Source organism: Pleurodeles waltl, chromosome 3_1 (assembly GCF_031143425.1).
Source record: "Pleurodeles waltl isolate 20211129_DDA chromosome 3_1, aPleWal1.hap1.20221129, whole genome shotgun sequence".
Lineage (NCBI taxonomy): Eukaryota > Metazoa > Chordata > Amphibia > Caudata > Salamandridae > Pleurodeles > Pleurodeles waltl.
In genome coordinates this window covers 428,579,836-428,597,403 of record NC_090440.1, presented here as the reverse complement: position 1 = coordinate 428,597,403, position 17,568 = coordinate 428,579,836, and the positions used below count along the sequence as shown (strand labels likewise).

The 17,568-nt window shown below is 41.6% G+C and overlaps 1 long non-coding RNA gene across 1 annotated transcript in view; it reads right to left on the bottom strand.

Moving 5' to 3' along the window:
• Positions 1-17,568, bottom strand: part of LOC138284193 (uncharacterized) — a 335,272-nt gene that overhangs the window by 186,148 nt on the left and 131,556 nt on the right. Inside the window, exon 2 of the long non-coding RNA XR_011201356.1 lies at positions 12,206-12,309. This is a non-coding gene — a long non-coding RNA (uncharacterized lncRNA). The remainder of the gene's footprint in view (positions 1-12,205; positions 12,310-17,568) is intronic.

Sequence of the window (17,568 nt, the reverse complement as noted above, 5' to 3'; positions counted from 1 at the left end):
TTCATTTAAAGCCCATGTACACATAGGGTTATTTGAGCAACCCCTTATAATCTCCCATAATTCACACCACTTAGTGCCCGTTATACAAAGTTTATTGGCTCGGAAGCATGGAGAAAGAAGGCCGTTTTTGAACGCAAAATCACAAGCCATGCCATGTGCTCAGAATCTACTGGGTATGGAAAAAATCCATGCCCATCCAGCCATGGTTGCACAGAACAAGAGCACAGACAAACCCCCTGCCTACTGAGCTTTAGGGGCATGGGATAAAGGCACAACGCACAGCCACAGACTTGTACCCTGAATTTCATCTTCAGAGTCAATGTGCTCAATACCACACATAATTTGGCTACCTTTCCTACCCTAAACCTAGAGTTTGCTGGACATGGCCAATGACAGTGCCCAGTTCTTTGAGGGTTGGGGAGTTGGCTCAGATCTTGCACAATGTAAAATTGGAGGAGTTCTTATCAGCGAGCATCACCAAACACGCCCTGTACCAAGTACCTGATCGGCTGTGGCTGAACCCATTGTGATCTGGGGTATAATATCAGCACAGGGTGTGCCTCAAGACCACATAGTAACTCTATAGGCTCTGTGCACCGTGTCACTGCTAAACAATAGTACAGTGCTTGTGCTTTTCCTCTAAATCATGTGCGGTATGTTTAAACTCCCTTTTAGGCTTATTTAGCTATCCTTTAATCAACTGTAAATGATGCCTTATATGCGCCTATGGCATAAAAAGTTAAATGTCATATGTGGGATGCAGTGTGTCGAAAAATATATTTCTACTTGGAGCACAATTATTCTCTAGCTAGGCTGCAATTTAAACGCATTGCAGTGATAGACGGCAGGGAAAAATGGCTTTGCCAAGTAGGAAAAATCTTTTTTTATATTATCGACTTCTACAATTAGCTTGTATTCCACAACAAATGGTGCTAATGTAAAAAAAATAGAACAGATTACATATCGAAGTTTGTGGGCCCTCACAGTGAAATAAAACACAAAAACCAAATTTCACTTTGTAGGCCTGGACTGACCTTTACGTATTAGGCATAAGTGGGATTAATTTTGTTATTTGCCACCTCCACTAATGAATGGACTAGAGTAGGTTTCTAAGTTATCTCCTGATCAGTTTTTAAAATTTGATTTAGCAATGAAATCAGATTTTTGATAACTTAAGCAGGAAAGTAATCTTCTAGATTATGCTGTCTGGTCCCGGACTGAGTTAAAACCAGTTTGGTCAATAAAAACACCTTCAGAACTGGATAACCAAGCATTGGCTGGGAGATCTAATAAACCTGGCTCAGAGAACAGTGGATTGCCTCTGAGAATAGTTAAGGCCAATTGTTGTTAACTGATTACCTAATGCACTGTTCTTGATCTTACGCATTTCATCATAAATGGCATCACTTCCGAATCATAAATGGCATTGCTGCTAGAATGACATGTCATTTCACCAACTGAGTCATTAAAGACAGTGAAGAATCTGTACTCATCCGTGCTATATAAAAACTGTGGGCCTTATTGTGACCCTGGCAGTCTAATGACCATTAGGTCGCGGTAGCAGTTGGACCGGCGCCAATGCAGTGGTCCGACTGACACATTACAACCCAGGCCACCAGCACTGCCAGTTTTCCTCTACACGACGGTGTGGTGGTGATAGCAGTTCTAATCCACCATGGCAGTGCTGCAAGCAGCACCGCCCTGGGGATTACGACCCCATTCTCCGTTAGTGGTTTCATGGTGGTAGCATCGGCATGAAAAGGCAGGCAGAGATGGGGTGCAGGGTGCCCAGGGGGCTCTCTGCACTGCTCATGCACTTGGCAATGGCAGTGCAGTCCACCCCCCCCCCCGGCCAGCCCCATTGAAAAGTTCACTGTCTGCTCTGTAGACAGTGAACTTTGCGACAGGTGCTGCTGCACCCTACGCACTACAGCATTGCCACCAGCTCTATTATGAGCCAGAGACAATGCTGTTGTTTCCACCCACTGACCCAGCAGGAAATTCATAATGGCCCCGACGGGGAGACAACCACATTAGCGGCAACCTCCCCATCTGAACTTCGGCAGACGGGCTTTTCCATCCGCCAAAGTCATAATGAGAACCGTGTCTCTAAACATATACAAACTAATAAATACATATACATATGCATATGTCCAAACAAACTATCATCACATTGGATAGAAAGTGGCTTTTGTTTAGTAATACTTACTTTGTGTATATAAATATCAGGTTTCATCAAGAGAATACATATAGAGATAGAGGCACAATCAAACAGAAATCACACAAATAAAGTAAGTCCTCCCATTCTCTAAGGTAAACTCTATTTCACTCCTTAATTGTTCTATGCACATCACTTAAAAAGATTACGTGCATGTATTGTGTAAACTGGGTGTGTGGTAGGTCAAACACATTGGAGTAGAAAGAACCATATACATGCATAGAGCAAGAATCACATGTTCTTGGCTCACCTAATAGACTTATGTACTTAATAAGCCTGCTGTGCAGTGAAGTCTTGGGCGCATGTTTCCATGATGTAAATGGAGGAGGTGGGCTTTAGCTTTACACATTAGTACTTATTATCTCTACTGTGCCACAATGCAAGTAGCATGCTGGTGACAGCATGGCAGGTCTCTCTCCTTAGGTGTAGAGAATGAAACCCCAAGGAAGGGCCTTAGTGAACCAGTGTTCAAAATTTCTCACAATTAGGAAATGCATATTTTTAACAATCTCTTAGAAACAAATGATTATTTCTTAACAGTTCTCATGCAAGAGATGTTTTTGTTCCACAAAGGGGTGAGCATTGCAAAGGATTAAGGCTGATCCTTGTTTGCTTTGTGTTGTTGTTTAAGCTAACCAGAGTTAGCACTGTGAAGTAGATCCAACTTTGCTTTCCCATTACCAGACACTTTTAAAGTTAACTGGAAATTGTTGTAATTCATTTGCTTCTAAAGACCCCAATGAGGAATTAACGCTTGTCCTCTGTGGCAAGAAATAGTGCAATATGGAGAGGGGTATCTTTTATATGGTTTCTTCCAACCTGAATTTCCCTCATAATTTGGAACAGAGAAATTTAGAAGGGTGCGCTAAGGTAGGGGTTACAGCATACAGGAAACTTCCCCTGGGGGTTGGAAAAAAGCCAGGCAGATTAAAAGACCAGGGAATCCAGAGGGGGAACAGGCAGGGTTAATTTAGATAATACTGAGTGACAGGAGGCAGAGTCAACTTAGACAATACTAAAACCATGCATTTCAAATAATGACAACGCTGGAGTGTAGAATAGGGATAACAGTCAGTGATTACATATCATCGGGCTGCAAAGAAAGAGAATGTGCAACAAGCAAATACAATAATTATTGAGAAAAATATGAATACATTTTTGTACATAGGAAAAAAAGCTGAAAACTGTGTATAGCAAAGGGTCTACAAATGAGGAAATGTGAACAATATTAAATCTCATTGAAAAGGAAATGGAGAGCTTGAGTTCTAAACCAAGGACAGAATAACGTTTATACAAACATCAATGCTTATTATGCAAGGAGATCAAACAAAAACATAACGCAACAAAGATTAGCACATTAGTTACGGTCAAATAGGATTTTAGTGGGGCCTCAAAATACCTATTAAACCTTTTGTCAGTAAGGAGCAGAAACACTTCATAACAAGATGAAACATCATTCTTGGCAAATGTTTTTTTGATTTTAAATTTCCTGAACAGACGTGTCAACAAAGGATTTGGTCACTAAGTCACAAGATATAAAAAAGACTGTTGGAAATGGCCCTTTCTGCAGGGTTTCCCCTGTCTTTTTGGCTTCTGACCTCCTGTTCTTTTATCTTGTGCTGAATTTCGTTTTTTTGCTGGCTTTAGGACTCTGGGCACTTTACCACTGCTGACCAGTGCTAAAGTGCAAGTGCTCTCTGCCTAAATTGGATTGGCGATTGGTTTTCTCCATAAGAGGCATATTTGATTTACTAGTAAGTCCCTAGTAAAGTGTACTAGAGGTGCCCCGGGCCTGTAAATCAAATGTTACCAGTGGGCGTACAGCACTGATTGTGCCACCCACATGAGTAGCCCTGTACACATGTCCCAGACCTGCCACTGCAGTGTCTGTGTGTGTAGTTTTAACTGCCAGTTCAACTTGGCAAGTGCATCCACTTGCCTGACCCAAATCTTCCATTTTACTATATGTAAATCATCCCTAAGTTAGGCCCAAGGCAGCACCATGGGCAGGGTGCAGTGTATTTAAAAGGTAGGACAAGTACTGGTCTGTTTTACATGTCCTGATACTGAAATACTGCTAAATTCGTTTTTCACTATTGCAAGGTCTATGTCCTCATAGGGCAACATGAGGTTTGCCTTGAAATCTTTTATGTGCAGTTTCCCATTGGAAGCAGATAGAGGTATTGGGAATTTAAAAATACATCTTTTTGTGAAGTTGGTTTTTAGATTGTACGTTTGAAAATGCCACTTTTAGAAAGTGGGCATTTTCTTGCTTAACCATTCTGTGCATTTGCCTGGCTGGGGAATACACGTCTGGGTCAGTCTGCCAGTTGGGCTGTTTGTGAATTCATCCTAGAGGGTCACACAAAGGGAGCTGAGGTGTCTCGTGCTTATCCTGAAGGGTCTTCCTGGGCTAGAGTGGAGGGAGGAGCTGACACTTGCACCTGAGTAGGGCTGTGTTTGTCCAAAGCAGTCTCCAACCCCCTGGAGTGTATCTGGGGCCAGTACAAGAAGAGGCAGGGTCTTGTGCACTACAAAGACTTTCCTTTGATGTTTGCCTACTTTAAAGGCAGAAATGAGTATAAGTATTGGGCTGCTGACCCCCCAACTTCAGAACACTTCTGGACTGAGGACATTCTGCCAGGAAAAATAGCTAAATGCTTAAGGAGGACCTGCCATTCTACCTGTTGCTTTGCTGTACTGGCCTGCTCTTGCTACTTCTGCCCTGGAAGTGAAAGTACCGGACTTTGCTTTCTACATCCTGCTTTGTAAGGTTCTCCAACGGCTTGAAATGTTTCTGTTGTGAAGTCTCAGGGACATCAACGACTTCATCTGCCAGTGCCTCGACTCTTCTGCTGAGAGTCCTGACTTGCTAAGTGATGGCAAATCCAGTCCCTAGGCCCTTAGAAGTGGAAGTTGGTAACCTGTGGGAGAAAATCCACACACCACTGTGTGCGAGTCAGAAAAATCAACGCAGCGTCTGTCCCGCAGCTAAAAATTCTACACAGCGCCTGTTCTCAACAGGGACCCTTCGCACATCGATTCAGAATTTTCCAATGCATCTACCCTGGGCGTCAAATCTTCAATTTTGCAGAAAGGACCTAAGGCTGCATGTCTGGAAATCAAGACATTGTTCTCCCGTGGGGGAAAGAATTGATGCATCGCCTGCCCATTATGGAAAGAATCGACGCACAACCTCACTTGCGAGTAAGGAATCAATGCTTACTTTTCTGATGCATCACCTCTCCTGCTGCTTTATTTTTGACGCGTACCAGTTACTTTGTGCTAAAATGACGCATCCATTGATTAGTATGGAACTATTTTAACTTTAAAAATCTATATCTTTTCTTGCGTATGCTGGATTTTTGTCATTTTGGTCTTGTTTTATTCAGATAAATATTGGCTGTTTTTCTAAACTGGTGTGGTGTCCAGTTGTAGTGTTTTCACTGTGTTACTGTGTGTGGCTACAAATACTTTACACATTGCCTCTGAGACAAGCCTGGCTGCCTGTGCCAACCTACCAAGGGGTGAGCAGGGGTTATCTTTGGTGTGTGACCCCCTTACCCTGACTAGAGTGAGGGTCCCTACTTGGACAGGGTGTAAACTGGCTGCCCACTACAGACATCATTTCTATCAAAGGTGGTGAGTATTAATGAACCAGCGAAAAAATATAAAATAGAAATAGCGAGAAAAAAGCAGTCAAATATCAAAGACATGCCTGTGATTATGAAAAAAGACTACGTATAGAACAACCTATTAAATGTAAATATGGTGTATCTTTAAGTATGCCTGTAATAGAGATTGTAGAAGTGCATCATAGAGGAGAACAAAAACACAAAGTCACAGAAGTGCAATTTCGACCACCACTGGCAAGACATCTGTGTCTTCTTTTTAAAGAAGAGATATGGATATCAGTAGAAAACCTGACGAGGCAAAAGGTTTCTGTAGTGTATTGTTCCTTCTCTTGACACCTTACTTGTAATATAGAGCTACCTTACTTATCTTCCATGTTTGATGCTCACTTTGTCACACTGATGAACCCCTTATCTCATACTGTTCATGGACAAGTTCTCAAAGTGGCTTGAGATGATGTGTGACTGTCACATTTTGTCTGCATCAGTCATTCTATTTCCAGAAAAATGTTTTCCAAGCAAATGGTTTCTGAGCGAGTTATAATTTGGCTTTATATTTGGCCATAGCACCAGAACTGCTTTAGTGACAGTGGCAGAAGAAATCCAAATGATTATGGACAATGACCGGAAGGCTACGGTGGTCCTGTTACCACCTCTCCGCAACCTTTGACACTGTGAGTCATGTGGTGTTAGGTGAGCGACTAGCTGAAATGGGTATCACAGGCTCCACCTATGACCTTCTCTCTTCTTTCTTAGAAGATCATGAGCAGAAGGTGACCTCGGTATTTTACTTTTAGAGCCTTAACTTTGCTTTGCTTAGCCCCACTCTGTTCAATCTGTTTATGGCTCCTTTAGCCAAACGTATTAATTTGTTTGGTTTTACTACCATAGCAGACGCAGATGACACTCAAATCATTGTTTCAATCTCTGGTAACACCAAAAAAGTGGCAGACCGGCTCAACAACGAAAAGTAATTGCTTAAAACTAAGTTTGCAAAAAATAGATGTCCTTCTGTTTGGTAAAGATAGTACTTTGTTGAACAAATCCTGGTGGCCGCAGTCTCTGGGTTGCCCCCCTGTGCCAGTCCCGACAGTCAGGAATCTAGGAATAATTTTTAATGCGAAACTATCATTTGTGGATCAGATCAACAAATAATCATCATCATATTTCCTTGATCTAAAAATGTTAAGGAACATTTTACCTTTGATTCATTCTGAGTAACAAAAATTGGTGGGTATTTCCCTAGTTCTGTCTAGGTTAGATTACTGCAATGCTTTATATTTGGGCATTAATCAGAGACCATTACATAGTCTTCAACTGCTGCAAAACTCTGTGTGTCATCTGATTAAGAAACTACCATTCAGCCAAGGCAGCGCTGGTGGATCTTCACTGGCTCCCTGTCAGAAAGAGAATAGTGTTTAAGCCACTATGTTTGGCTCGTAAAGCACTCTATAGAAATGGCCGTGGGTACCTCAAAAAGAAATTTATGTGGTATGTGTCACCAAGACTGCTTCGATCTGCCACAGCAAGAACAGTTCAGATTCCTAGGATTAAGAAGGCAACCTGGGACGGTTGTAGTTTTGTTCATATTACCGGTCACCTTTAGAATGAGTTGCCTTTGACACTTAAATGCTAAGAAAATGTAGTCCCCTTTCGAAAGCAGTTGAAAACTTGGTTGTTTGCAGAATCTCTATAATCTCGTCATTCTAAAATGATTTTTGGTTGCCGTTGAACATAGTATGCTTCTAGCGCCAAGACACCCTAGAGCATTTGTGCACTTTGTAAACTCAAACTCAATGCGTGTACTGTCACATAATGTTGCTCAAATGTGTTCAAAGGAGTTGGAAGAGTTTCTAGGATTTTGTGGTATCATTCAAAGAACTGTTTACTCTTTGATCTCTAGTCCAATAGTATGATACAACATTTTAACTGGACAGTAAAATCGGTAATACAATTAGCAAGGATGTGTAACATGGATTGCAAGAGGATTCGCCAAGAAAGATAGATGTGCTTTCCGTTCTACCACAAAGAAAACCCCGTTTGAACTATTCATGGGTACAAGACCGCATTCACAACTTCTCCCTGGGTGGATGAACTGGTTAACAGGATGGGTCAGTGTTTCAGTGTCAGATGGCTGCACTTTCCAGGAAGAGAACATTCTATTAAGAGAAAGGAAACTTTTAATAAGGAAGAGTATGAAGGATTTCAGTGTGAAGTTTGGTGACTCAATCAAGAAACATGTGCCTGAGGGATCAAAAGAGTGGTCAAAGTTTACCGAACCACAAAAAGATGTGAAGATATTTAAAAATGTGATCAAAACCAGTGATTGTAGCATCTGGAACATGAGCAGAGTGGTTGCTGTTAAGGATAAACCAGAAAACTCTTGTTCTGCTCAGGTCCCGCTATAACAGCAAAGCAAAATCACATAGAAACAATTCTTATTCAAGAAGAAAGGATAACCACAATCAACACAGGATGAGTGTGAAAAAACAACTATATATTTAATAGACTTTGTCAAATAGACAGTTACATTTTGAGAGGCAGCTTTATTATTTGTATGTTATTTTGGGTACCCTTGATATAACATGTATAGGGTACATAGTAACTGTTTGTTTTATTTTTACACTTGTTTTTCCAAAACTGTATATTATGGATTGATTTCTTTATAAAGGGAAGATGCATAGCAAATTGTTTCTTCTCTGACTCCTTACTCGTTAGATCTCAGATGGAATTCTATGACTTCACTATGGAAGGTTGCACCTGTGACAGTTTGTGAAAAGGAGTCAGTAATTGAAGTTGTAATGAAGAGCTGGTCCCTTGGGCACATTTTCATAGCAAACAGAACAAACATTATGGGGAGAACATGTTAGTAAACATCTTTAATTACAGGCTCACTAAATATGAACATAAAGCAAATTCCCGTCAAAGGTATAAAGCTGTCCAAGTGACTTGATTGAACAAAGTATATTAAATTACCTCCACAAAGAATTTTACATTTAGACATTATCAAAATATTTGTATAGGCAAAATATCTAAACAGGATATGGAATTTAAGGTGGTAGATAAGGGTGGAGCAGTGTTCACAGTAAACCATATAGACCATGAGGAAAAGGAACACAGGCAATGACAAGAAGCAAATACATATCTGGAACTAACCCAATATTAGTTAAAGTCACAGAGAATGGACTAAATAGAGCCCAGTGAAATCAATGGATCTCTGGCGACACATGACAATTTCTGATGAATGTATACTCAAAATTGCAGAATTTTTTATTGAACCTAATTCACCAGTGTTGAATCAACCTCTTAGCTGCCTAATCCTAACTCAATCCACCAGCCACCTGCAATTGCTATGGCCACATTCTTTAAAAAATTGATATAGATGTTGGACACTTTCCAAGAAGATATCAGTAATTTGTTATGTCAGATACAAAATGAACCGCAGATGTTGCAAATCTACATACCAATATTTATTTTATTTGCTTTAGATGTGTTATGCTGGTAAGCCTTTATACCACGGGGAGAGAGAATGGAGGTAATTGAGGAGCTATTTACTTTAGTATAAGGCTATGTGAGCAAACCAAAACTTTGCTACTGTAAATACACAAATTGTGGTATACAAATCATTTCAATGTAATATAAAATACTGCCTTCCTCTTACTTGATCGGAAATGGGATCAAACATAATGCCAACCAACATAAACTTTGATATGACTATCTTTGAAATTAAATACATACCTGATGAGGAAAGAAAACCATGGCAATTCGTTTGGTACAAGGAATACTTTGATGATAATTTTAGAATTTGTGTGGAAATAAAAGAAGGATTCATTAAATTATTTAGCCCACTAATTGGGTAAATCTCAATTACAGTTCACTGTTATGTACTGGAAAACCTTGGTTCAATTGTTATCATGAATCTGTGAATAGATTAGGGAGAATTTATCTCCAGCATCTAAAGAAACCCCATTTTGAAACTGACTAGCTTTTACCCAGGAGGAATGACAGGCCGAATACCACAGATTCAGTTATTATGTAATAATGAGTAATATTAATTGAAGAACTGTGTGAAATCGGCCTAGAAAACTTAAAACAACAATACAGGAAATGTACATATATACAAGGAAAATTGGAAACAGCAAAACAGAAAGACATGACGCAAACACTCCAACAGTTATTACAAAAAAGGCAAAGTGAATTAAGAAAAGAAAGACTTGCATTTATCCCAACATATTCAGCATCATCAAAACAGATCAAGATAGTAATTGTAATGCATCCGTTACTGGTTGTTATTTCCCATTTAAAGAACAACTGCTCCTAACAAAAGTTAAGTACAACCTGTTGTGGATTTTAAAAGAGTTAAAAATTCACTGTTTGCTTTTAGTTATTTCTCAGATGTAAATCAAATATTGATTCATGTTTATGACACTGCCTGAGGAAGGTGCTATAATCCTTTAAATGCATTTGCTTTAACACAAAGCCCGAATAGTGTAAGCTGATTTGCTTTTTTATAAATAAACATTAAGAAATTTTAAAATGCAAAATGATTACTTTGGATTCTCAATGGAGATTAAGCTTGACTAATTGAAATTATTTTCGGTTACATGTTTTCCATAAAAGAAGAAAGAAGACACCAAAGTGTCCTGACGTGAGAAAAAATATCCTCCATCCTCACTGGTCAATCACAGTAATCTAAGTGGAAACAGGCAAGGGCCTCTGAGACAAGACTGTTACTACAATTTAAGTGGAGTGAAAACACTAGAGTTTGGAATATGGATTTCACTCAACAATAGAGGACATTTTGGGGGTCATTCCGACCCCGGCGGTCATTGACCGCCGGGGCCGGGGTCGGCGGGAGCACCGCCAACAGGCTGGCGGTGCCCCGCAGGGCATTCTGACCGCGGCGGTTTGGCCGCGGTCAGAACAGGAAAACCGGCGGTGTCCCGCCGGTTTTCCGCTGCCCTGAGGAATCCCCCGTGGCGGCGCAGCTTGCTGCGCCGTCATGGGGGATTCCGACCCCCTCACCGCCATCCTGTTCCTGGCGGTTCCGACCGCCAGGAACAGGATGGCGGTGAGGGGTGTCGTGGGGCCCCTGGGGATCCCTGCAGTGCCCATGCCAATGGCATGGGCACTGCAGGGGCCCCCGTAAGAGGGCCCCACTTTGAATTTCAGTGTCTGCATAGCAGACACTGAAATTCGCGACGGGTGCTACTGCACCCGTCGCACCCTTCCCACTCCGCCGGCTCCATTCGGAGCCGGCTTCCTCGTGGGTAGGGGTTTCCCGCTGGGCTGGCGGGCGGCCTTCTGGCGGTCGCCCGCCAGCCCAGCTGGAAACACAGAATGGCCGCCGCGGTCTTTTGACCGCAGTGCGGTCATTCGGTGGCTCCCGACGCCCACCGGGGTCTGAATGACCCCCTTTGTCTTCCCACTACTCAGCACACTTTATTAAATGGGGTGCTGCAAATCATAAGCCCATTATGACACCATTGAGAAATTAACCTCTACCATGTGTCAAAAAGCCATGCAAGAAAGAGAAGCTAGGAAAGTCCAAGCAGACATCACTTTGTTCCTCTCTGCTCGAGTTCCATCCTGATCTGGATGAAGAGACTTGAAAAGGGAAGAAAGATTAGAGCTTCAAGCTAAAGCGGGTCAAGAGAAACACACAGAAACATAAAATCTCGAGAATCCCTTCAATAGCCCAGCTCATGACAAAAAGATTACAAGCATACTGAAGAGGATGAAGGGGACTCTGCATATGTCTGAATCCACCTTGCCTAATACACACTTGTGCGATCACACACATGTGCACAAACATACCCTAAGCACCATACACTTACTTAACAACCGTAAGCATCAAGTAAATTATTTCAAACTTTCACCTGTGAGTAAATTTATACAAACAAGATCTTAAGGTGACGGCAGCATCCCTGTGACTAGAGCTGTACTAGCCTTTGCGGACTGACTACAAATACCACGGGGTTAGTTGCAGCCTGTACTATTTTTCTATTAATACTGGTGAAAAATATTCGCAACAGCTTTATGGAATACCATCAGGGCCCCTCGCTGTATTTCATTAGGAGATGAAAATATGTTGGGGACATGAGGACACGTAAGTGTCATGGCACACTTTCTTCATAGGTGAGAAACTCAAATACAAAAGATTACACTGCTTCTATATATCTGTTTAAAAGTAAAACAATACATTGAAGATAATGTTGCATCTTTAGCTTTGTAAACAATATTAAAGCCTTCCCTCAACCTGGAAAAAAATGTGCCACTGATATCAGAGTATCAAATTTCTCTTTGAGGCATTTTTCTTTAGCTGATGTTTTAGCACAGGTTGACAAAAGCTTACCTTTTTGAGAAACGTTGCATGGGTTGGTGTCATTGCAGAAAGCCAGATGTCATTTACTGCATTTGCCTCAGTCGGCATTTCTTTTAACTGATGACATGTTTGCACTGAAAAACAAAAACACAGAAAAGAACTTAAACATTCCTTGTTAAAACAATCATAGTATAAGATGCAAAAACATAAAAGGAAAAAAATCCGTCAATGCGAGAGGTATAGCCCCTACATTGCGCATGCCACCCTATCTCGTCACTAGTTTCCAAGTCCTTAGTCAAGGTCAGGTTCACATAGAGGGCCTGATGTAGGATTTGATGGGTGGAGCAGTGTACCTCTGGATGGCAGAGGATATTACCTCTGCCTTCCTGATGGTACTCCAACCAACAGATTGAGAGATAACCCCCAGACCAGCAGACATCTCTATACACTGAAAGGAACTGCCATCACAGTGGTTCCTTTCAATGCACTAAAGGCTTGAGAAAGGATGCCATCAGTATTGATTCCGTTTCCCATACCGTTTACATTTTTTGTATTTCAGAAGGAATCTCCCAAAACAGGAGTTTGTTTCTGAAAAACGAAAATCTAATGACCCCCATATCCTGAGAGCTTTCTCCCAGGGCTTGGGGGTAGTTATTATTGTGTACCTGTCCCTCAGAGACAAGAAAAAAATACATTACACCATCCACCCTAAATAGGACAGAGGGTGTAATGACCTTCCTCCAATATTCCCTACTTCGTCGGGCCCTTGGAGGAAGTATTCTGTCCACTGACCCTAAGGGGGGGCTCCATTGACAGAACACTTACAGCCTGCCCATCTCTACATGCGGTAGTCAGTCCTAGGATTTGGTGGGGAGGTTACTCAATTGCATTTGTGCCAGTTACTCAACAAGAAACTACACTTTCCAACAATGTTGTCAGTTTTTATATGTGTGTCAAACGCCATGCAGTCATGGGGTATTGTCATTGACAATCAACAATCCAGCTGTGCTGTGTGTGTATCACAGGAAGCAACTGCACGTCTCCCTCAACAGTCCCCAATACCGAATGACAGTTGATTCTGCAATGGGTCAAACTGTGATCAAACTGCGCAGAGCAGTCTAGGTTTCTTATTTTGTGATTAATACACATTTGGCAGATATTCATTGATTCCCATGAAGCTCATATTCAAGTATGAAAGAAGGTCTGCGCTGCAATGTCAGGGCGTGCTCATGAAAATGAGGGGGGGGGGGGGGGGGGGTTGGTTTGAGAAGGGAGCAAGAATTATTAAGAAGTAAATGAATCGGAGGCTCCTAAAAGCAGCCAGGGTCACGTCCGCTAGCAAAAATGCTTCCTTTGTTTGTGTCATAGTTTTTAATTCGAATTTCACAAAATAATCAGCTTGGAGAGATAAATCATAATATAAAGTCCATAAATAATAAACAAAGACTCGACTGGACCTGTTTATACTTGAAAAATATACAAATATTGCCATTACAAAAAGAGCAATAAAGGCGAGCACGGTCGTGCATTGCGGAACCACCGCAATGTTCTTTTCGTGCCCCTGCTGCTGCCTCATGCTTGCAGTTGTTGTGCCTCAGAGCTTCAAGCCTGTGTTTGTCGTTTGCATCTCCCATTTAATTCAAGCTCTTTGAGTAGCTCAAGGAGGCCTTTGAACGGAGGACTGGTGCGATGGCCATGCATCCAGTGCTATCCCGGCATGCACTCTCATGCCACAGGCCTTTCAGCACTCACATCGTCTTGCTGACAGTCTCGCCTTCCCCCATTTACGGTCGTAACGCGTAAACGCTTTTTCTGTGTTAGGGGCGTGTTACGGCCATTTTAGCAACATTCTGGCAATGATATGGGCTCAAACACGAATGGATTTTATACACAAATATGGCTGCAGTAGTTTAAGTATCTTATAGGTATGCAAAATGCTACTTATTGAAATGACACTGGCAAGATTAAAGTACAGTAAATGGTATACTGCTGTGGTACCATTCGGCCTTGTGCCATTTAGTGCCGACAAAGTAAAAGGCCAATGACAGCTTTTTCCGCCGACAGATTGAAATACCTCTGACATACCAGCCCTGCTTCTCTCACTGTTTCCCATAAGTAGCTTTGCTCATGTACATGAGTGCGACGTAGATAGACTTCCTTGAATCATGCCATTGAGATCACGTGGGTGTGCTAGCAAATCAGCTATTCCAGAGACGGAGAGTTTGCTACCGATGTTTAAAGAACGCCTCTTCATCTTCTCTTGCTTCTACTGGAGCTAGGCATGGAACTCTGAACGCTGTCCTTACCCAGCACCCATAAGCGGACCAGCAGCACGTGGCGCTTTACAAATGCCTTAAATAAATAATAAATGAATCGAGGAAATGCAAAGACGTTCTTGGGTGGAAGTCCTTCTTGGGGTGTACAAAGGTGTGTTACTAGATATTCTTATCGGGTTAACACTACGGGCAGAATGTTCTAAAACGAATCAAGAGTGGTAGTGTCTATGCACGTTGATTCCTCGCTGGAGGTTACTCTCTTCCAATCTGAACCGCGTCCATTACTATCTTTTGTAGACATAAATGAAATAATGCTCGTGGTGGGAATGTCTAACAGCGATGTTGTTGCCTTCACTTCGAATGTTTTGTGAATCAGGCCAATTTCAATAAAAACAGTTGGAAGGAGCAAGCCAGCAGAATGCATGCTTGATACTTTTTTGCGTGCTAAATGCTGTCTGTAAAAGTACACCAAGATGATGCCTTTTGCTGCGTAAGGTGCAAAAAACACAAATGGGCATAACAGAAAATCAGTGGTAGCTCTGGCTACCGTAAACTCTTGCTGCTCTTTACAAATGTCTGACCTCTGGACCACCACTTTTATGTTCTCACACATTCTACATTCTTGCATCCAACGATGCCAATCAGCGGCCAACTCCGACCAGGATTGATTGGATTGTTCCACTGGCTCAAAAAATTGAGTGCCTGCTTTGGAGATCTAATAATCAATTTACTTGATTATTGCAAACTATGAGAATATGGGTCTGATTACAAGTGACTCATGGGATGTGTTAATTATCGCATGTCTAAAATCTCACACCAAGGTCTTTGGAATTCACCAGCAGGAACAATTAGCAATTATTCTTAATTTTTGGAATTATCTGTGATATCAATAGTTATTGTTTAATTAACATGACAATGTTATCAGCCCCATCGAAAACTAGTAATCATTGTCTTAGCCTCAACATCTATTGGCGTTGGTGACTATAACAGGTAGTGTAAACTACCAGTAATTTCTGTCATAATCTTACCCTTCTAGGTTATGTCCAATGGCCGCTCATTTAGAGTGGGGTGGATGTTGAACTGACTGTAAAGGAGCAGTCCTGTATGCACCCCACTTGTAGTACTCCAACCTCATTTAGTACTCCAACCTGAGAGAAATCCTGTGTTCGCAGAAGTGAAGCATTAACTCTCACAACCATGGGAAGTCCTACCTTGATGGTCCATTCACCTTAAGTCCACCAGCAACTAAAAAGCACATTATTTAAAGTAGGCTTTTTGCTGTTCATTGTTTTCTGCCTGGGTTCTCCATGTAAGGCATGGCAGATCCAGGCAGGACAAAGTAGAAATGACACCAAAGTGCAGGAAGTTCCTGCAGCCAGCCAGCCTGTCAGTCACTGGTTTATTGATTCACAAAAACAAACCCCAGCTTTGGGAAACATTTCCTGAGAAATGCCACCAGGCATTCCAATTTCACCAAAACTACTCTCTCACTGCTGGAAGGAGCACTCTGTGAAAGTGTCCTTTGTATATTGGCTTAAACTTCAGATATGCCTCAGCACCTTAGTGACCTGCGCCTTTATGGTAAATGACTCTTTGTTTTTTTCCAAGAAAAACTGCATATATAAATGGAATATGAAAATGTAAAGTTACACTACAGTAGCCAAATTACATATATGTGATATTATCTCATCCTCAGCCATGTTATAATGATTATGTCAGCTACCTTGAATCACTGGTATGACGGAGGAACCTTGGTGAATAGGAAATGAGGGAGCAAGGAAAGTGAAGAAGTAAAGTGAACAGTGAAAGAATAACAGAAGTGAGGATGGATGAATGGATGGATCTTACTGTTGAGTAACTCCTGCATTAGGAGCTTAAGGGCTCCTCAGTGAGTAAGAACTAATTATTATTGGGTTGAGTTTTAGACAGACTGTGGTCATCGAGGATCTGGGTATAAAGATGTTATTAACCAACACTGTGAGGTAAATGTGGGTACTGTTTCCATATTACTAGATAACATTGTTTTGTTGAATGAGTAATATTCTTGCTGGCTTCCTGGGCAAGCAAAGCATCAGAGAGCAGGTATAAGCCCCTGTTGAACCTCGCAAGGTACAGAAAGTGGCAGAGAACTGAAAGCTTCCATCTACATAAATTGTTTATGGCCACAAAGGGGTGAGGTCAAATATTTAAGACTGTATGGGCGATACAAATGTGAAAAAAAGAGTTTCGGGCAAGACCTGGAGGTTGGCAGTATTAAAAGCCACTGACTGACAGGTCAAGCAGCACTAAGAGATATAGTTCACCACTATAAAATGCCATCTGCTACCTTGATTGCGACAGCAGTCTTCATGTTATAGCAGTTAAAATCCAAATTGCTAGTCTTGGAGAGGGTTGGGCAGATATGAAGATATTCCTGATGTCGGTGAGCTACTCCCTCTCAAGATTTCTAGAGTGAGTGATTGCATGCCATGGGACAGAAATTACAGAATTCCTGTGGACTGTCATTCAGTTATTATAGAAGTGGCAAATATGACCATTTTGTATGGATGAAGTGAAGATACCTGTCAGTAGAGAAGTATTGATAATGCCCGAGATGGGAGCATGGGTAATGGATGAGGATGTGAGGTCACATGTTAGTGTTAGGAGTTTAGTCTTAAAGTGGCTTCTCATCCAAACCAAAGTGATCATTGATGGGCCTGACCTGACACTGGGATGGCAGCAGACAAGGAACTTGATTGTTTACCTTGGAGCCTAATATTACACAATAGTAGATATTACATAATAGTAGTTTTAAATCAGTGACTATAAGTAGCAGATTCCAATACTTGTCTTTACTTTTTGAGAGACTCTACAGATTAATACTGAGTATTAGGAGGGTAGTGTCGGTCACAGAGGATGTACAGTATGTAATAATCACTTTGTAGAATCCGCCAGTTATGGATGATGTAGACATGTTGCAGTCTGTGCTTCTTCTAGTCTATCAGCATTTATTTAGGGCTTCCTGCCCTTGAGGAGGCGTTGAAGTTCTTTAGCACACGGATGCACGGGATGCTCACAAGATGCACGACCTTGACATGCATATGGAGTTACATTGTGTCAGGCTGTTTATCACACAGT